The sequence below is a fragment of the Muntiacus reevesi genome, chromosome 6 (genome assembly GCF_963930625.1).
Source record: "Muntiacus reevesi chromosome 6, mMunRee1.1, whole genome shotgun sequence".
In the NCBI taxonomy this organism is placed as follows: Eukaryota; Metazoa; Chordata; class Mammalia; order Artiodactyla; family Cervidae; genus Muntiacus; species Muntiacus reevesi.
In genome coordinates this window covers 51,657,426-51,679,900 of record NC_089254.1, presented here as the reverse complement: position 1 = coordinate 51,679,900, position 22,475 = coordinate 51,657,426, and the positions used below count along the sequence as shown (strand labels likewise).

The window sequence follows — 22,475 nt, the reverse complement described above, 5'->3', positions numbered from 1 at the left end:
TCAACAGTATGTAAACCGTGAACTTTCAGATGTTCAAGATGGATTTAGAAAAGGCAGAAGAGCCAGAGACCAAAATACCAACATCTGCTGGATCATTGAAAAAGCAAGAGAGTTCCAGAAAACATCTGCTTTATTGACTATGCCAAAGCCTTTGACTGTGTGGATCACAACAAACTGTGGAAAATTCTTACAGAGATGGAAATACCAGACCACTTGACCTGCCTCCTGAGAAATCTGTATGCAGGTCAAGAAGCAACAGTTAGAACTGGACAGGAACAACAGACTGGTTCCAAATCGGGAAAGGAGTACCTCAAGGCTGTCTATTGTCACTCTGCTTATTTAAATTATATGCAGAGTACATCATGAGAAATGCTGGACTCACTGAAGGACAAGCTGGAATCAAGGTTACCAGGAGAAATATCAATAACCTCAGGTATGCAGATGACATCACCCTTATGACAGAAAGTGAAGAAGAGCTAAAGAGCCTCTTGATGAAAGTGAAAGAGGAGAGTGAAAAAGTTGACTTAAAACTCAGCATTCAGAAAACTAAAATCATGGCATCTGATCCCATTACTTCATTGCAAATAGATGGGGAAACAGTGGAAACAGTGACAGACTTTGTTTTTTGGAATCACCAGAGTCACTACAGATGGTGACTGCAGCCATGAAATTAAAAGACGCTTGCTCCTTGGAAGAAAAGTTATGACAGCATATTAAAGCTAGATAGCATATTAAGAAGCAGAGACATTATCTTGCCAACTAAGATCCGTCCAGTTAAAGCAATGGTTTTCCTGGTGGTTGTGTATGGATGTGAGAGTCAGACTATCAAGAAAGCTGAGCGGTCAAAGAATTGATGCTTTTGAACTGTGATTGGAGAAGACTCTTGAGATTCCCTTGGACTGCAAGGAGATCCAATCAGTCCATCCTAAAGGAAAGCAGTCCTGAATATTCATTGGAAGGACTGATGCTGAAGCTGAAGCTCCAATACTTTGGCCAGCTGATGGGAATAACTGACTCATTTGAAAAGACCCCGATGCTGGGAAAGATTGAAGTTGGGAGGAGAAGGGAACGACAGAGGAAGAGATGGTTGGATGGCATCACCGACTCAATGGATATGAGTTTGGGTGAACTCCGGGAGTTGGTGATGGACAGGGAGGCCTGGCGTGCTGTAGGCCGTGGGGTCGCAAAGAGTCGGACACGACTGAGTAACTGAACTGAATTGACTTCATTAGTTACTCAACTTTTGTCATTCTTATTGTTACAATGTCAGTCTGGATAATAAGTACAATGACTAGCAGAGTCATCAGTGCTCTCAGTGAACCAAGAATAATGTTCAAATCATTTTCTTTAAGATCTGGGCAAAGCAAAAATATCTGGAAGCTCCCCAACAAGTAGAAGAGTCATGAAGCATAGTGACTAGCAGAGGTAACATTAAGTATGAGACAAAGCTTTGGCATGACCCACAGCTTTTTATCTACTCTTTGGTACATGAGGTTATGTGTAGACCAGAGGCCCAGGATATGATTAGATGAGTGAAGTATCTGACTGCAATCGTGAATTTGAAAACTTATCACAAAAATGTTTTCAATCAGCCAGATGTCTGTTTAAGTAGGTTTTGCTTCTGTGCTTTTGAGTAAAGGGGATCTCCTACTATATTTGCTCATGGTGCCTCTTTATGTTTTTTAGAAGTTCTGGTATTCTTTATTTATATTTTTAAGATAACAAAACAGACCAAACCTTGTAGGGTCTGTTTCAGGGAATGTTTCTGTTCTTATATTTGATGTAAACTTTGTAGATTATACAGTCTAAGCTGAAGGAGATGGGAAGATGGATGAAAAGGCTAAGAATGAGGAATAGCAGAGTACTCTCCCTTGATGTTCTTTCTTCCTTGCTATGAGCAAATGTATTATACTGAAAGGGCTTAGTAGACTATTTGACTGGTTTTTTTTTTTTTTTTTCCCTTCAGAACATATATCTTTTTGACAGGAGGCTTGACTTAGAAGTAACATTTGTCACTTTATCATATGGAAGAGTTGTAAGTTGAACAGCATCATTTCTGTTTCTTTCTTGGAATTTAATCTTTTTTAGCTTCCACTATTCAACTTCTTGAATAAGCAGTCTGTGATTTTTTTAATTCTCAACTAACCAATAATTCCCTACTCCTCAAATGCCCTCTCTGAACTCATCTTGCACATTCTTTACTTTCTTTTACCGAAAGGCACTTATGTGAACAGTGTTCCTACCATTTTAAGTATCAGAAAACATATTTCTATCATATAATACTGAATTTCCTTGGGAAATAACTTAGTTCAGAATTATGTGAGTTTTATATTTTTGTGTCTTAAAATTTTTCAGTTCATTGGTCTAGGTAGCTGTCATTGTGTTGAATCAAAGTTCTTTCTATGAGGTAGTGTGTGTTACTTTACCAAAGTCGTGATCAGAATCACTTTCAGAAGAGAGAGGTTTCAAAATAAAGCTTGAAAAATACAGACAAATCTCTTTTAGAGTTAAGACAACAATAAATGAAATATTTATGAGTCAGGAATTGGCTGTATGAGAAAATACAGATGAGTATGTGGTTTCATTGCATTACTTACAATATTTCTGTGACCAAAAAATGAGAAGTGCAAAAAGACCTAATGCAGTCAGGTGTGGGGCTGCTGAGATGTGCAGAGATAATGAACTATTATGGTCTTACTCAGAGAGTGAAGTCCTCTTTTTATTTTTTTGAAAATGTTAATAGGAGGTGAAGAGATACAACTAGAGGATTAAAAAAAATGCTGTTTGATGACACAGTGATACAAATTAAAAAATTAATTGGAAAACTATTAATATATATAACCTTTATTTTTATAAAGAGCTATTCCATTATTTCTGTTTTTAATCACGTTTTTCAACAATAATATTTAGTCATTTTAGCTAGTCTCTTAATTTAAATTTCAATATGTGGTGGTAAAAGTTAAAGTCAATGTAGTGTTTCTTTTGATATGGCAGTTGAATTCTCCCTTGTAAAGTGCAGAAGTAAATTGACAAATGGCATGCGAAGTCCCTTCAGTGTTGTCTGACTCTTTGTGACCCTTTGGACTGCAGCCCACCATACCCTTCTGTCCATGGAATTCTCCAGGCAAAAATACTGGAGTGGGTAGCCATACTCTCCTTCAGGGGATCTTCTTGACAAAGGGATCGAACCCATGTCTCTTGTGTCTCCCGCATTGGCAAGCAGGTTCTTTACCTCTAGTGTCACCTGGCAGGCCAAATAAAATATATTATTAACTGAAGAAATAATCTTTATTCCTAGAAAATAACATTTATTCAAATAAAAAGATCTAATATGTTTTAGCATAGTAAGTTTATTTAATTTTATGGATGGTGCTGTTGAGGAAATGTCTTAAGAATAATATAAATAAATGAAAAAATCATTTGCGATGATTTTGCTGGTCATAAGAATCATATGGGGAAAATTGTCCAACTGCTGACCAGTCTGATTTTGATTATCTGATTCATTAGTAATTCTGGATAGGGATCAGAAATGTGCATGTTTAGAAAATGTTTTAGATGATTCAGGTAAGTTGGTATGAAGACCAACTTTAGAAGACTTTAGAGACACTGAAGTAAAGTATTATGTGTGTGTGCTGAGATCAGTCGTGTCCGACTCTTTGCGACCCCCATGAACTGGAGCCTCCCAAGCACCTCTTTCCGTGGAGTTTCCCAGGTGAAAGTACTGAAGTGGGTTGCCACTTCCTTCTTCAGGGGGTCTTCCCAGCCCAAGGATTGAATCCACGTCTCCTGCATTGGCAGGTGGATTCTTTTCCCCTGAGCCATCTGGGAAGCAGAGTAAAATAAAGCTTTTTCCCCCCCCTCAGGAAATTAGGGAGTTGAAATAGAACCCAGATTTCACTGATGATCAGAAATAAAATTGTGATTTAGAATATACAATATATAAATACTCATAAGAATAAATCCAAAACCTCTAAAGTTCTAATAGTTTTGACTTCTGATTTTGTTTTTTTGATCCAGTGAGCATTTTAAGTTTCTATAAGTAATCTAATAGAAGAATACAGTTTCATATGTAGAAAAGAAATTATAGAAAGGGGAAAATACTATTAGCATCCTTTAAAAGAAGACAGACAGAGAAGGGAGGAGTTTTGGGGGTGGAAAGGTGTGGGTGGCAGAAAGAGAAAGAGACGAAAAGAGAGGTGTTAGTAGTTGTGTTGTGTTGTATGTGTTTAAAGCTTGAGACATTTAAGTTTGTCATGTGTATAAATTTTTCCTGTGACATTTCAGTTAACAAAGGTTTTTGTTCTTTTATCTTCATTGAGCTATATTTATGCTATATCATAGTGGTTGGATTAAAATTGGACAAAATAAAATGAAGATTTGGAAGTTATCTGAAGAATTATAGTAACTCTTTTTCAATCAAACATATTTGGAGTCTAGATAGTCTCCTGAAGCTTTTCAATTGACTGTTTGAAATTGGGAGTAATTCTTCCCATTGGAATATAATGCTCTAAGTATTGATCAGTTTGCAGTGAAAATTTTGATAAGGAATTATGTTTGAATACTAGTCGTTAAGACAGAAACTTAGTTCATTTAGGCTTCCCTGGTGGCTCAGATGGTAAAGAATCTTCCTGCAATGTAGGAGACCGGAGTTCGATCCCTGGGTCAGAATGATCCCCTGTAGAAGGGAATGTCATCCCACTCCAGTTTACTTTGTGGCAGAGGAGCCTGATGGTCTGCAGTCCTTGGGGTCACAAAGAGTCGGACACGGCTGAATGACTAACACTTAGTTCATTTATTTTGAATGCTTGCGGTTGGGACAACCTAGTTTAGGAAACTCAGTCAGTAAAAGGCTGCTTCTTGTTTTGCAAATTCTCCACCTCCTTAGAGAATCTCTTCATCACCAAATTTCTAAACTTAGTTTCTTCAAGTCTCCCTCAGGAAATAAATCCTCTCATATTTTTCTTTGAGTTGACAGAAAGAAAGAATTTATAATTATAGGTACAATTTTGGGTTTGAGAATGCACTAGACACTTGAGCATGGAGTTCTGATTTTATAAGGTAGCTGATGAAGAAGGGAGAAAAGGAAATGTAGGAGAGATGGGAGGGAAATAGGACAACCATACCTTTTGGCTAAGAGTGAGCTTGTGCCTGGACTGGCTTAGGTGCAGATGTAGCCAGGGAAAGCAGTTTAGTCATGAGTCCCACTGTCAGAACCCTGCAGGGAGCCAGAGCCAGAGTCAGTTGATTAGTCCTTCACTCTTGGAGCACCAACTCTCTAAACAAGCCAAGTTAAAGTAGAATGAAAAAGAGGGGACACAAAGTGAGTCAGCTAATCTTTTTATTGCTGAATTGATGGGCTCAATAAAGGATAGAAATGGTATGGACCTAACAGAAGTAGACAATATTAAGAAGAGGTGGCAAGAATAAACAGAACTGTACAAAAAAGATCTTCACGACTCAGATAATCATGATGGTGTGATCACTCACCTAGAGCCAGACATCCTGTAATGTGAAGTCAAGTGGGCCTTAGGAAGCATCACTATGAACAAAGCTAGTGGAGGTGATGGAATTCCAATTGAGCTATTTCAAATCCTAAAAGATGATGCTGTGGAAATACTGCACTCAATATGCCAGCAAATTTGGAAAACTCAGCAGTGGCTACAGGACTGGAAAAGGTCAGTTTTCATTCCAATCCCAAACAAAGGCAATGCCAAAGAATGTTCAAACTACTGCACAATTGCACTCATCTCACACGCTAGTAAAGTAATGCTCAAAATTCTCTAAGTCAGGCTTCAACAGTATGTGAATTGTGAACTTCCAGATGTTCAAGTTGGATTTAGAAAACACAGAGGAATCAGAGATCAAATTGCCAACATCTGCTGGATCATTGAAAAAGCAAGAGAGTTCCAGAAAAACATCTACTTCTGCTTTATTGACTTTGTCAAAGCCTTTGACTGTGTGGATCACAATAAACTGTGGAAAATCTTCAACAGATGGGAAAACCAGACTATCTGACCTGCCTCCTGAGAAATCTGCTTGCAGGTCAGGAAGCAACAGTTAGAATTGGACATGGAACAACAGACTGGTTCCAACTCGGGAAAGGAGTACATCAAAGCTGTATATTGTCACCCTGCTTATTTAACTTGTATGCAGAGTACATCATGAGAAATGCTGAGCTGGATGAAGCACCAGCTGGAATCAAGATTGCTGAGAGAAATATCAATAACCCCAGATATGCAGATGACACCACCCTTAGGGCAGAAAGCAAAGAGGAAGTAAAGAGTCTCTTGATGAAAGAGGAGAGTGAAAAAGTTGACTTAACGCTCAACATTCAGAAAATTAAGATCATGGCATATGATCTCATTACTTCATTGCAAATAGATGGGGAAACAGTGGAAACAGTGACAGACTTTGTTTTTTTTCGGCTTCAAAATCACTGTAGATGATGATTGAAGCTATGAAATTAAAAGACGCTTACTCCTTGGAAGGAAAGTTATGACCAACCTAGATAGCATATTAAAAAGCAGAGACGTTACTTTGCCAACAAAGGTCTGTCTAGTCAAGACTATGGTTTTTCCAGTAGTCATGTGTGGATGTGAGAGTTGGACTATAAAGAAAGCTGAGCACCAAAGAATTGATGCTTTTGAACTGTTTTGTTGAAAAAGACTCTTGAGAGTCCCTTGGACTGCAAGGAGATCCAATCAGTCCATCCTAAAGGAGATCAGTCCTGGATGTTTATTGGAAGGAATGATGTTGAAGCTGAAACTCCAATACTTTGGCCACCTGATGCAAAGAGGTGACTCATTTGAAAAGACCCTGATGCTGGGAAAGATTGAAGTCAGGAGGAGGAGGGGATGACAGAGGATGAGGGGGTTGGATGGCATCACCGACTCAATGGACATGAGTTTGGGTAAACTCTGGGAGTTGGTGATGGACAGTGAGGCCTGGCGTGCTGCGATTCATGGGGTTGCAAAGAGTTGGGCACAACTGAGCAACTGAACTGAACTGAACTGAACTGAACTGAACTTATCCAAAGGTCTGTAATGACTATGGACCTTTGCATAGCAGTGTTAGTGTATTGTATTTCTAAAATATTTTGTAGCTAATCAGTCTCTTTAAAAAATATATTGAAATATAGTTGATTTACAGTGCTGTGCTTATTTCAGGTATACAGCAAAGAGATTCAGTTATATATGTATTTATATATATTCCTTATGGATTCTTTTCTCTTATAGGTTATAATAAGATAAGTGAATACAATTCCCTGTGCTGTACAGTAAATCCTGGTTGCTTACCTGTGTCATATATAGTAGTGTGTATATTTTACTCCCAAACTCCTAATTCATCTCTCCCCCTGTCCACTTTGGTAACCATAAGTTTGCTTTCTATGTCTGTGAATCTATTTCTGATTTATAATTATACTATTTACAATAAAGGTATTGTATTGTAAATACCTTTATTTGTATCATTTTTTTTTTTAGATTCCATGTAAAAGCACTATCATGTGATATTTGTCTTTCTCTGTCTTACGTCACTTTTGTATGATGATCTCTAGTTCCATCCATGTTGCTGCAAATAGCATTATTCAATTCTTTTTTATGGATGAATAATAATCCATTGTGTGTGTGTGTGTGTGTGTGTGTGTGTGTATGGAAACCACATCTTCTTTAAATTATTTTTTATGGATGTAATATCCCATTGTGTGTGTGTGTGTGTGTGTGTTTATATATATATATATGGAAACCACATCTTCTTTAAATTCTTTTTTATGGATGAATAATATCCCATTGCGTGTGTGTGTGTGTATGGAAACCACATCTTCTTTAAATTCTATTTTATGGATGAATAATACCCCATTGCGCATGTGTGTGTGTGTGTGTGTGTATGGAAACCACATCTTCTTTAAATTCTTTTTTATGGATGAATGATATCACATTGTGTGTGTGTGTGTGTGTGTGTATGGAAACCACATGTTTAAATTCTTTTTTATGGATGAATAATATCCCATCGCGTGTGTGTGTGTGTGTGTGTGTGTGTGTGTGTGTAAACCATATCTCCATCACCCACTCATTCGTCAGTGGACATGTAGGTCGCTTCCGCATCTTGGCTGTTTTGAGCAGGCTGCTTTATGCATTGGGATGCACGTATGTAGGCCCTAGGTATATCTTTTCTAATTATGGTTTTCTCTATATATATACCCAGGAATGGGACTACTGGTCATATGGAGGTTCTCTTTTTGGTTTTTAAAGAAACCTCCATACTGTTTTCCATGGTGGCTGCACCAGTTTACCTTCCCAACAGTGTAGGAGGGTTCCCTCTCTCCACACTGTCTCCAGCATTTGTTATTTGTGGAGTTTTTGACAATGACCTTTCTGACCAGTGTGAGGCGATACCTCGTTGTAGTTTTGGCTTAAATTTCTCTAATAATTGGAGATGCTAAGCATCTTTACATGTGCCTGTTGGTCATTTGTATGTCTTTGGAAAAATGTCTATTTAGGTTTTCTGCTCATTTTTTGATTGGTTTGTTTGTTTTGTTGATATTGAGTTGTTTGAAGTGTTTTTGTATTTTTGAAATTAACCCTGTCTGTTGCTTCATTTGCAAATATTTTCTCCTATTCTATAATTTTTTTAATCAGTTGGATCTTTGAACTAATTCTGTGAGATCATTAAAGCAGATGTTATAGTCTATGCTCTCTGATAATGAGAAAATAACAGAAATACTTGTTTACTCAAGGTTGTGTGGCTAGGAAGTGGTGCAATCCAGAGTGAGTCATCTCCCTTCCCATAGTCTAGTGTTCTTCCCTCTCCGTAAAGCACACTGCCTCCCATGGATTCGGCATCTGAGTCTTCAGAATGTCTCTGGGACGTTAACTGCTTGGAGGGCAAAGGTGATGTCTCCTGTGTCTCTCATAGTTCTTTGTAGCACGGGTGCACATCGTGGAAGCCCAGCAGGAATATTTGTTAACTGAGATGTGGGCTTGACATCATGGCAAGAAGGGAGCTTGGGATTAGATAGATGGAGAGGCAGAGGCATATGCTGGCTGTGTGATTTGGGTCAAGTTATTTGACCTCTGAACTTGATTTTCTTATCTGTAAAATATGGATGAAAATTCTACATAGTGGGTTTTTTTTTTTCCTTTGGGTATGAATTAAAAATAACATTTGTAAGGTCTCCTATGGTCTTCCCTGGTGACTCAGTTAGTAAAGAATCTGCCTGCAGTGTAGGAGACCCCGGTTTGATTCCTGGGTCAGGAAGATCCCCTGGAGAAGGGAATGGCTACCCACAGCAGTATTCTTGCCTGCGGAATACCATGATCAGAGGAGCCTGGTGGGCTGGAGTCCACGGGGTCGCAAGGAGTCGGACATCACCGAGTGACTCACACGCACACGCACACACACGCACACGCGCGCACGCACACACGCACACGCACACACACGCACACGCGCGCACGCGCACACACACACACTTTCCCACGTGGTAGTTGCCAGATAGTAAGTGCCCTTCCCTTCAGTGGTAACGATGGATCACAAAACTATGCTCTTTCCTAGCTCCGCCCTCCTTTTTCTTTTTTTTTTTTTTCCCTGCAGGGCTGTTTCATTTATTGGCTTTGTTTTTGTTTGTTTTCATCTTAAAAAACAGTGCCAGAGTTTAGGATGGAGCCACCCGTTCAGCTAAGGGAACATTCCTCATACCAGACTCCATGAATTCGGAGGATCTGGAAGAAAGGGAAATAGGCAGTTTACCAGAAGCAAATAGATCCTGTTCCTCATTTCTTGCCCCCTTTGGTTAGGCAATTGAGTTACAAAGAGCTGATCCAGGAATATTCTTTAGAGAAAAATCTGATTTTGTGGAGGTACTCAGAAGTCAAATATTGTCTCTGCCTGAACCAGTATATCCTTGGAAACTTGAAACCTGAAGCTTAAAAATTAATTTTGAATTTTGTTTGTGGTATTTGCAAGTGAAGCTACAATTGTTTATTCATGAAGTTCTCTGAAGCTATTAGATGTGGCAAAACTAGATGTTGCCCCAATTTAAGATTGTCTCAGTTTTGCAGTATTTTCTTTTCCATATTCATTCAAAGTCTTATACCATATTACTTGGCTTTAAAATTGATATTTTTAAATTAATAAATTCATCATTGCAATGAATTCTTATTTTCTGGAGCAGTATGTTTTATAAACAGTATTACATAATAAATTTAAAAGATTTTTCCTTTCTGGGTATCAGTCTGATTCCCCTGTTAGTATTTTTCTTGCATTTCAGCAATGAATTTGGATACCATGATCTCCATCTCATTTAATTTGGTATTTTAGGTACTTTTATTGGGTTGCTGCTCTTTTGTTCTGAGAACTTCTTACTGAGCCTATAGCTAAGCTGAGAAGTTTTACTCTTGACTTTTTTTTTAGGAAGTCAGTTTTTCTGGTTCAGAAATGGAGTAATGTTCTACTTTTATAATAAAGCTAATTACTAGTTTCTCTTGGAATTAGAGTCTTCTTTTATGGCCTGGTCCGTAGTGTTCTATGATATGAACTCTTCAGAAGTACCGCTGTATCTTGTAATACACTGTCTTGTGTCCTCTGTTGACCGCCGTTTGATATGTGCACATTGAGGAGATGAGGTTGGAAACGTTGGACTTTTCCTTGCAGGTTTCAGGCACTAAGGAACAGCTAGGAAGAATATTTTGAAGATGTTTCACACATATGTCTCTTCCCTCTCTTTCAGTTCTAGGAACATCATTAGATAATTTAGTCAAAGAAACATAATTCCCTTTCCCATTCGTCTGGAAATAATTTACTGAGTAGATATGTGCTCAGTGGAAGAAAGGTTTGGCAAGTGGTACATATTCTGTAGCTTGTGGATGTTGGGAGCATATGTTAGTGATCCCCTAATAAAAAGCACATGCTCGGAAAGTGGTTACTGTGTGTGCTTGGTAACTATTCTAGCAATATTGTGTTATGGGAGGGGCCTCATTTCGAGTGGAAATAATAGATGAATTGAAACCAATGCCCAAGTTCTGTAATACAGTTTTCAAGATCTAGTCCAACTCTAGAAATAATTTTTTCATAAATTATAAAAGATTGGGCTTTCATTGTACTTTATTAGAACTCAACTTTAGGAAAATTCTTAAGTAAATATACGGTGAAATTAGTCTGAAATTAGTCTGAAATTAGTCTGAAATTAGTCTTAAATGTGAATTTAGCAACCAGAGAAAGATAAAAAAATAAAGTGCTTAGATATAGTCACATCAACTGATAAGAATGTCAGGACATTTTGCTACTTCTTTAAAGTTGCTTTTTTTTTTTTTTTTTTCCATATACCTTTCAGGTTGATTATTTACTTGATGGAAAAAAAGGGTATGAACCAGGTTTAATGTTCAATAAAAGTCTAGCATTATAATTTTATTTAGAGGACTTCGTCTTTTTCTTGTTTCTTATTTTCAGGGTTGATCTCTTTAAAATTAATGACCCGGCTATATAAAAATTGCTTAACAGTAATTTAGACATGGAATTTCATTTTAGGACCAAGACCAGTGTCTGCCACAAAGTGTGATGAAGTTTGGATGCATATAAACTCTCTGTTCCTCTTTCCCAATCAAAGTCTGTTGTCTCTAAAAGCAGCCTTTGACATTTTTCGTTATTCAGTTTTTTGCTTTTGTTAACACTTTTATTGGCAAGGTATTATGATTTCTTTAAAGTTTTTAGAATACTTTTTCTCCTTGTGTTCAGCCTAGTATTTTTTTTCTCGCTATTAGACTTGATTATTCTTAGAGGTTATATCTCAGAATTAAGGTGTTCAGGATTATATCAAAATGCCAATTATCTTAAGTGTATTTTTAACTGTAAAAATTCTGTATGCATCAGCTATTGTCCATAGGCTCACAAAGAGTTGGACATGACTGAAGCCACTTAGCATGCACGTGCAAGGTAGCCTTTATACATGAAGTTCATTAGTACTGCTGGTTTAATAACATTTAAAGCAATCATGATATTCTTTAGGTTTCCTAGTTTTTCATCATACATTTTATCTCTTGAAGTTACATGTGAAAATAGTTTTGATGGAAAAGTCCAACTTTTCAGCATACCAGTGTTATTTAGCAATTAATGTTTATGCCTAAATATCAGTATTGGTTTAAAGTTGTTTCATTTAATTTCTACATTTAATCGTTTCAAAGCTAGATTACTTAAAATGGTGAGCTATAGCACTATTCATCTGCCCTGTTTTTAGGGAAAAACATAAACTGTACATTTAACATTTGATGAACTCACAAGACTATATCTTAATAAAATAATATTAAGACATTAGATATTTTACTTACTTTTTTAAAAAGGGGATAAGAACTTCATTTTCTCATCTCAATTGTAAACTGTGTGAGGTGGGTTTAGACACCAGTTTGTTGTCTTGCACTTTAGTTACTTTAATAAAATCAGGGCATTTCAAAGAACATGATGAATTATTTTGCTGTATTAAAGATGTTTGTTGACTTTATTAATCTGTTTAATTTTTTAAATTTCATAATATCATTTGAATTATATATGTCATTAATAAAAGTGGGAAGAATTTCTTTTTAAAGCAGTTAACTTTTACCAACATTATATATTATGTACATTTATATGTTTTTAATGTTATGCATTCTGTGTCATCTTCATAATTTGTAATAGTGTAAATCAAAATAATAGTATAGTTTTGTGGAGCATGATTGCAATCATAAAATGAGAATGCCATCATGTTGAAATACAAAGAATATATTTCTTTTTTATTTTTTTTTTTACAGTATCACAGTCATGTTTATTTTCTTGCTTAGGGTTGAGCCTACTAGTATATTAGAAAAAATATTTAACCTTTGGGATTTATGGTCCTTATTTGTAAATTTGGGGAACAGTGAGGGTCCTGCTTCATCTGTTGTTGTGGGGTTAATCAGTGTTTCAGGCTAAGTGTCTTGTACAGTCTGGTGGGCATTAGATGTTCAGAAGTGGTCCCTCTGCTGAGGGCAGTTAGCAGTGTTTGCTTCCAGCAGACCACAGAGCCAGGGACAGGTAGGGCCTGAGTCCTCTTTGGCACTGTTGCAGCCCATGCAACAAGCACACTTCCAAAGAGTAAGTTTTAAAAGTTTATCTTTCTATAAAATTAAGCCTTCCTGAAGAGGCTTTAGGTTGAGTTTATGAAAGAGCAAGTTGATGAGTCATCTAAATTTTGTAACTTGAGGAAATCAAGAGCTATGTTAGTCACTGTAGGATTTGAGAATGCTCTATGATTTAAATGTTAACTTTTAATCATAAATCTAAGTCAGTGCATTCATTCACACTTTATCTCTTTCCTTACAGCTTATTTATTTTACTAAAAAAGGATGAAAGGAAAAAAACCCTCCAAATTATTAGTTTTTGAAGTAAAGATATATAATTTATTTATTGTTAACTGATAAATATCTGTCAGATTAGTTATAGTCTTAACTGCATCTGAATGGAAGTCTCATATTTTAAGATAGAGATATCTTTTATTTTCATGAGAGCTTTAAGAATTTAGGATTTGAGCATTTGCTGCGGCATATGGTGCATTTTCTGTCCTATTTTGTATACCAGCCCATTAAGAAGAGAAAGTGAAGTAACTAATCTAAAAATAACTCTGCTGTTGGCCTAATTTAACGACAACAAAAAAAGTCTACTGTGCATCAGTAAAATTCCACATTTTGTCTACCCTGGTGGAAAAATCTCTGAAGCATTTTGCCACCTATTCACAGAACAGCATCTTGTTTGGCATCATAATTGCAGCCAGAAGGGCTGTTTTGACTTTTTTTTAGTTATGTGTGCCCCAGTCATAGTGCAGACCTTGGCAGTCCAGAGATCCACCTTACCTGATACCAGTTTGGTTACCCTTTAAGTCATATACACACGCATCTTTTTCCAAAGTCTATGTATTTTCATAAAAACATACAATCTTGAATTTGAAATTGGTGTTTTAAAAAAAGCCAGTGGGATATGAGAGTACATATTAAAACTAGTCACAAGAAGTATAGTCATGTCTTTAATAGTTTAATTTTTTAATGCCTGTTCAACTTATCTTTAAAGTTGTGTAAGGTATCTTAAAAATACTTGTAAGATGAAACAAGCTTAATGAATTTCTTTCATCTTTACACCTATTCTTCGGTGATTTTTTTGGCATTTTGTTTATATTATTTACTGTTCTTCAGATTAACATTTTAATTTTTTTTCAGCATCTTCTTGGCTTGCTAATTGGAGTAGTTGGTGTAGAAGTACTTCATGCAGATAATGGTTCTTTTTCTGACTTTGAGATTTCAGGCATTTTGGCTACTTTATGATAATACATTTGCTATTGATTACAGGTACAGAGTACCTCAAGAACTTGAGTGTGGAACATCATCAGTGGAACTGAGGCATTTCTTCATGGTGAGGGAACTGATTGGCACTAATGTTTGTAAAAGCTTTTGCAACTTAAATTCAAAGGAATTTTTATTCCTTTTATGAGATCTTTAAGAATTTGGGAGTGAGCATTTGCTGTGGCATATGGTATATTTTAAATTTTAAAATACTTTTGAATCCTACATAAGCATTCATTCACTGATATGTTGGACTAGTATGAGCTTAGAACATCCATAAGGAATATTTTAGCTCTTAAAAAGATAAGATATGGAGCAGATAGGAAATAAACTTTCTTAAAGAATAACATTCAAGTATTAGGAGGATTGCAAGAGAAGTAAGTATTAATAATAGCCGTATTAGGAAGGCCACGTTAATTGTCTGCAGTGAGTCACGTACACAGTGACTCTGGCTTATTATATATGTGACTGACTCACTTTGGCCAGTGGGACATATGATGCAAGTAGACAGATGATAAGTGCTGGCCTTCTTGGAATGCCACTGTCACCCTGTGAAGAAGCTTGTTCTAGCCTCCCGAAGACGAAAGGCCATATGGAGACATCTAGTCTGTTCAAGGCCTACTGGGCCCAAGGGAACTCTGCCAGAGCTAACCTACCAGGTGAGTGCAGCTGCAAAGTGAGCCTATTCCAGGTCTGTATAAGAACCACACACCTCACTCACAGACTTATCAGAAATAAACTGTTGTTTTAAGCTGCTGAGCTTGGGAGTTGTTTGCAGCAATTGATAAACGAATATAGGAATCCATGCAGCTACAGGATGCAGTACAGAAAGTGAAAATAATGGCAGATGTCTACCGAAAGCAGACCAGGAAACCTGTAGTTAAGCTCCTAATTTGCTTCTGAGGTTCCTAGTAGTTAAAGTGGAATGCAGTTAGTTTTAGAGCATCCATTTTGAAAAGGAAGAATAGCATTCTTCAGGAAAGGGAATGCCATTCCTTGGACTAAATTCTGTAAGAGATCTCTCATGTCAGGCCTTAACAGAAGAGAATAATGAGTAATATATATATAAAGGGGGCTATGTCCTTGACCACATTCCAGCAATAGATTTTCTGAAGGAATCTTTTGTGTATTTCTGTAAAGCCCAAAGACATATCTTCAAAGCACAACTCGGTGAGCTTGATTATGAGAAGGACTAAGGTATATTGTACTCTTTTAAAAATTTTATTATTATACAGTTTCCTATTTGACTTTATTCATTTCCACAACGTCAGTTAAATTCTTTGACACAAAAACTCCAAATTTATGTGTTTAATCCCTAATTTCTCATTGTGCTACAGATTTGAATGCTTTCAACAGTGTACTATACATCTCTTCCTGGAAAATCTTTCTGCTTTGACTTTCTTATTTGGAATATAAAACATTACTTTCCTTCCAGAAGGTTTAATTGTGTTATTTCTAGTCCCACAGTGTCTTATAGTTATTGATGTTCAGCTCTTAGAATGAACCTAATAGTGATAGCTGGAGGATTTGAGAGCCTGGTGACCTGAAAATATTGAAGTTGTATTATTCTAAAGTTTTTACTTGCATTAGAGAATCAGAGATTGAAAACAGTAACCAAAGAGGAAAACTGAAATCTTGGAAGAACCAAAATAAAGATAATAAATGAGTTCTCTACTTCAAGCAAATGAAAATTTATAAACCTTGTGTGAAACAGAAAAAGAACATAACTTATATGGCTGTTTTGTTTTGGATCAATAATTATTGTGTCCCTTTGACTACCTAAGTATCACCTAAGTGAATCTGCTTTTCTCTATGTCCAGAACCACTGTCGTTGTCTAAGACATTCCCAGCTCTTGCTTGGCTAATGCAATATGGTCTTTTGAAATATGTATTAATTGTCCATGTTTCTGATATAGGGATTTTCTTATTCTCTTTTTTTCCTTGCTATATCAGTGTCTTCCAGAGTATAGACACAGGGTAGTTGCTTAATGTATATTTATTGAAGGAATGATGGTGTTCTTCATGGACACTTTTATACCTCTCTAGTAGGTTCTATAACATAGCAACCAAACACTTATTTTCATATTATACCTCTGGTTATAATGGTTCCTCATGTCTTTTAGTTCATAATGACCCAAATACTATTTGTTACATATTTTGGAGTTACGAATTTTAAAATACACAGGATAGCTTGCATAAAGCCTGGATAACATGAAAAGTTAACTAACAACTTCACTGGAGCAAATCCAGATGCCATTTAATGCCGAGTGAGCCTTGTGGCCCTGGGGGCAGTGATTAGTGGGCTTTGTCCCATGAGAGCTAAAGGTCTTTTGGAGAGCCATCCAGGACTAGGCCAGTGAATCTCTTGGGGAATCGGAGTGGCAGAAGAAGTTGCAAAAAAGAAAGCTGCCATACCTTCTAAGAACCTTATAAGAACTTATACCATAAGAACTTTATACCATAAGAACTTATACCTTGTAAGAACGGCCATGCCTTATAAGAACTTTCTTTAGGCTCTTTTCTGGACTTATTTTGCTGGCCCTAAAAACAGGTATCATAAAAAATAAATAAATTGAATGCAAAAATGACTTTTGAACTCTGTGGGAGAAGGGGAGGGTGGGATGTTTCGAAAGAACAGTATGTATATTATCTGTGGTGAAACAGACCACCAGCCCAGGTGGGAGGCTTGAGTCAAGTGCTTGGGCCCGTTGGGCTGGGGGGATCCAGAGGAATCGGGTGGAGAGGGAGGTGGGAGGGGGGATCGGGATGGGGAATACGTGTAACTATATGGCTGATTCATATCAATGTATGACAAAACCCACTGAAAAATAAAAAAATAAATTAAAAAAAAATGACACAGAGAAAATGTTCAAGAAGACTAAAATAGTATTAAAATCAAAAGTCAAAGTAAAAATTTGAAAACATCTAAGACATGGTAGCTCTCAAGATATTTAAAATTACAGCTGTAAATGAGAGCAATAGGGGAAAAAAGATTAGTATTAGAACTCTGGAAATTAGGGGTAAGAGTTAATTGAATAAAAATGTGACACAAAGAATAGAAGCTGAAAGTTGGGTAAGAAAATACAGCATACAGTAAGAAAAAATAATAGTAAGGTATATGAGATTAAATTTTAAATGCATAGGGTAATTATGGTTAAAAATTCATGTGAAAGAAGAGCGATTTGATGGAAGGTGAGGAGGATTTGGTGAGGGGTTGTCTTTACAAGAGAATCACTTCCTCCTCAAGCTCCTCAAGCTTTGACATTTTGTTTTGCCTCCTTCAAGGGCACTCATGCCTCCCTATCTCTCAATCTAAGATTATCCTTTGGGGACTATCCCCTTGAAGCTGGGATAACACCTCCCCTCTCCCATCCCAGCTTGTTTTTCTTTTTTTTTACATGGCAAGTATTCAGAGTTGATTGCAGAATCTTTAGTAAAGAGCCTGTGTCTAAATAACTCTCTAAACCAGGCAGTTGAAAATGATTTTGGTGTTTCAAGAGAAAATTTTTACTTAACAAATGATTCTGTTTTGCATAACCCTATAGTCCCTTATTTGTTGTTACATGATTATAATAGTGAATGCTGTTAGGAATGTTTACAATATACATTATTTGCATCACTTTTTTGATCTTTATAGCCACCTCTGGGACAAGTGCTTTCATTATATCCCATGAATTACTTTAAATTTGTATTTTAGAATTGGAGATCTGAGATCTTGATAAATTAGGATAGTTTCTTGTTGTTGCTGTTCTTCAGTTGCTAAATTGGGTCCAGCTCTTTGCAACCTAATGGGCTGCAGCATGCCAGGCCCCTCAGTCCTCCACTATATCCCAGAGTTTGCTCAAGTTCATGTCCATTGAGCCGGTGATGCTATCTAACCATCTTATCCTCTGTCATCACTTCTCCTTTTGCCTTCAATCTTTCCCAGCATCGGGGTCTAGTGTTTATTAATCAAGCTGAGGTTAGTACCTGGATCTTTTAATTCCCACTCTAGTTGTGTTTCTACCATAGCCTTTACTGTATTTCCACCCACTGTTTCTTGGGTTCACAGTGGTTGAATGTTTTGTAACATTTATGAATAAGAATGGCAAAAAAGAATGTGAAGTTTTAATAGAAACTGTGCTCTCATTCCAGATTATGAATGAATTAATAGAGGATTTATGCCCCTCATACTGCCCTTATGCATAATTTCTTATTCTGTGTGAAATTTGTCATCATTAAAGCATGATTTTAAAAATGGGAAAAATTAATGGTTTTCAGAATGACTGAAGATATAAAAAGTATGTGAGGAAGCTAAGAATAGACAGGTATAGTAAATGACTGGTTATATATCAACCAAGAATTTTTTTGACTACTCCTGTCTTTACCTAGGCAGAATCAAGCTTTGAGAAGATCTTGACAGGCACAAAAATTAACAGATTTTTCACTACACAGTAAGTACAGTTACAGAGGTTGGCACAGCATGTTAGAGGTAGACAGAGAAGAAATTGCTTCCACAGAATGGGTGAATGGGGAGAGGAGAGGCTTCCCAGAAGAAAACTCTGCATTGTTACCGGCAGATTGTTTCATGTACCAGTGTTGAAAATGAAGGCTTTTCTGGTTCTTTCAAGCAATAATTGACAAAGTGGTTGGTCATCTCCTGATTGGAAAGAACAGTCCATTTTATAATTAAATTAATCCCCAAATGCAAATCTGTTCTTCCATTCTCTTGAGTGAAAAAAATTTGCATAGGTTTTTACTTCTCTGAACAACTAAGGACTGCTTGTGTTATGCTTAGTTGCTCAGTCATGACCGACTCTTTGCGACCCCATGGACTGTCGTTCATACTTACTAGTAGTCTAAGTTGGATATTAAAGCTTACTAAAATATATATAACATTGTCAAAATGCAACTCATTACTAGAGCCTGCTACAAGATATTAGTATTTCATCAGAAATCGAAGTGCAATGAAATACTTGATAAGTTGTAAAGCTCCAACTGCTCATACTCAACAAACAGGTGGCTGGAATTACCAGTATTTTCTTCAAGAATGTTTTATCAATATATCATCTGGGCTCTCTTAAATTGGTCATGGTGTTTGCTGCTGTTTTGTGTCTGAATTATAAATGATTAGTATAGATTCATCATCTTATTTTTTCAGGATTGTATCCTTCAGTGTTAATTCATACTTGTATCAGTAGTAGTTTTTAGCTCTTGCATGTCTTATTGTTGGTAAATCATGAGTGAAAAACAAACCATGCATGATTTTCATCAGAGCTTCTCAAATGCTGGCATGAGTAGGAATCTGAGTGCTTATTACAAAAGAGACCTCTGGGCCCCATCCGCAGAAACTCTACTTCAGCACGTCGGTGTGGGGTCTGGTAATTAGCAGTTTTGGCAAGCTCCCAGGTGATGTTAATGCTGCTGGTTTTTCAGCCATACTTTGAATAAAACCAGTCTGTATCATTCTTGCTGGACTCGCCTGATGACTCAGTTGTAAAGAATTCACCTGCCAATGCAGGAGACACAAGTTTGATTCCTGAGTCAGGAAGATCCCCTGGAGAAGGAAATGGTGACCCACTCTAGCATTCTTGCCTGGGAAATTCCATGGACAGAGGAACCTGGTGGGCTACAGTCCATGAGGCCACAAAAGAGTTGGACATGACTTAGCGACTAAAAAATATCATTCTTGCTAAAGCAGACACGTAGACCACCCATGAAAACATTCCTGTATAATGATATCTCCTATTGTTTAGTCCTTTTCTTTTGGAAGATGAACATTCACAAGATGGGATGTTTAGGTGGGTGAGGAGCAGAATCTCTGAGTAGTTTGGCCACTTTTAGTAACACACCAAAAAAAAAAAAAGGTTGAGAATTTCTAATTGTGAGCAAATTACAGTTGATCAGATGTGGTTCAGACATCACATGCTAGAAGAACAGAGGCGATAAGTCACTGTGGCTCAAGCATCATATGTTAGAACAGAGCTGATAAATGTGGCTAGAGAAATTTATCATCTTACCCAGGGTTTTGTATATCACATTCAATAATTTGCCTTTAACCTAAAAGTGATAGTAAACCATCAAAGCGTTTGGAACTAGGAGATGGCATGATCAAAGTTATGTATAAAAGAGTATAGCAAAAAGGGTAGTAGAGACAACAGTTTGAAGCTGCAACAGTAATGTAGATTAAAAACAGTGAAGGACCTGAGCTAAATAATAAGCAGTGATGAGAATAATAGATATGAGATATAGTAAGGCAGTGATAATGATTATAATAGTGACTAATATTTGCTGTGCATTATGAGCTTTAGACTGATCACTTTACCAAGCACATTGGGTATATGATTTAATTTAGTCCTTACAGCAGCCTTATGAGGCAAATTATCTTATTAACATTTATAAAATGGGGAAACTGAGTCACAGAGAGGCCAAGTTACTTGTTAAGGCCACACAACTGCTTAGGGCAGAGCAATGATTTAGACTCCAGCTGTTTGTCTTAGAGCCCAGACTCTTGAACTGAATGGTAGATTTGATGGATTTGGGTGATACGAGGTGAAGGAGGTGGATTGAGTGCTCATAGATTAACCATTTCTAGCCTAGACACTGGTACTGTGTAGGAAAATTAGGAGGTGATATATATTTGGAGTGTGATGAAGTGGAGAAGTGAAGGGCAGGGAGAGGATAAATTCAATTTTTTACATTCTGAGTTTGAGAAATCCAAGAGAAGAGATCTAGTGGTCAATGAATATATGGGTCTTTACTGTAGAAGTCTAATGCAAACCCACAAAAACATGGTGGCTAGATGAGATGCAGAGAATGTTGTGAAATGGGTAAACCTATCTGTAGTACTGTATTAAATTTTGAATGTCACTCTGTAATTAAAACTGAAGTTGTGTCTGGAGATAAACATAGTTTCAAAGAACTGGGAAACAATGTTGCAGGAAGATTGGAGTAAGGAACTGGGTTGTTGCAGTTCAGTTCAATGACTCAGTCCTGTCCGACTCTTTGCGACCCCATGAATCTCAGCATGCCAGGCCTCCCTGTCCATCACCAACTCCCGGAGTTTACTCAAACTCATGTCCATCGAGTGGGTGATGCCATCCAGCCATCTCATCCTCTGTCATCCCTTTCTCCTCCTGCCCCCAACCCCTCCCAGCATCAGGGTCTCTTTGTTTAGTGCAGTGTTAAAGAGACGGGGAGAGTCGATGGTACACAATATTTAAGAGAATAGTTATGTAGAACAGGGAATGTATGTAGCACAGTAGTCAGAATAGGACCAAACAGATGCAAATTACTCAGTTCCAGATATGCTGAGAATAAAAGCATGTCCAAAAAGGGAAAGGATTGCCTTATGAGGTAGTGCATGCTACTTAAGGAACTGAAATATCAACTGGAGTGCCACCCAGTAGCAGTATTGTAGAGGTAATTCTTGTTCCACATGGATTATTCAGTACATCAGAATTTAAGAGTGTTGTAATAAACTGTCCCGGACTTTATAATTTGTTTATAAATTATTGATAGGTGTATTCTGAGTTTTTCTTCACAAGCGAAGTAAATCATTATTTTTCTTGGCATAAAGCATATGAAATCATCACCATCTAAGATTATAGTTGCTGGAAATGTGTAAGGATTTTCCCTAAATACTAATCCATGTCTCATTACTGCTTTAGTTGTTTCAGCAGAATGCAATAGTTTGGTTGCAGGAATTGTTTACCATATCAGTGACACCAAATAAAGGCACTGTTTTTAATTCCACTTAAAGCAAAATGTCAAAATAAAGTGTAGTTTCTTATTACTGGATTTACAATTTTTGTATCTCCTTTTTTTTTTTTTTTTTTCATTCTTGGCCACTGGGAGTTTTGTTACCAGCAATGAAATACAACCTTCATGTTGTACTGTGTAGGATAGATACTGTAAATTTCTGGGCTTGCTTTTCCATTGATCTGGATTGCCATATGGGAATCCTATTCAGCTGATCTTTATTTCCTGAGTCAGAAATTCTGTTTTACCAATCTTTGGGGCTTTCAGCAGTTATTCTCAGTGGGCCTTCAGGTATTGCACATGAAAGAGAAGGTTCAAAGGCATAGAAAGAAGGTTCAGGGCTGAAATGTTTACACTGCATTTTAAAAAATTTTACAAACATTTTCTAAGCTGATGGATCAG

The 22,475-nt window shown here is 36.9% G+C and overlaps 1 protein-coding gene across 5 annotated transcripts in view; it reads left to right on the top strand.

Annotated features, from left to right (window-relative positions):
• FOXP2 (forkhead box P2) overlaps positions 1–22,475 on the top strand; it is a 632,418-nt gene that overhangs the window by 22,182 nt on the left and 587,761 nt on the right. Inside the window, exon 2 of one of the 5 annotated variants that reach the window (XM_065939059.1) lies at positions 14,340–14,403. The exons of the other annotated variants lie outside the window; for them this stretch is intronic. The gene's annotated coding sequence lies outside the window, so the exon portion shown is untranslated. The remainder of the gene's footprint in view (positions 1–14,339; positions 14,404–22,475) is intronic. 5 annotated transcript variants of the gene reach the window in all.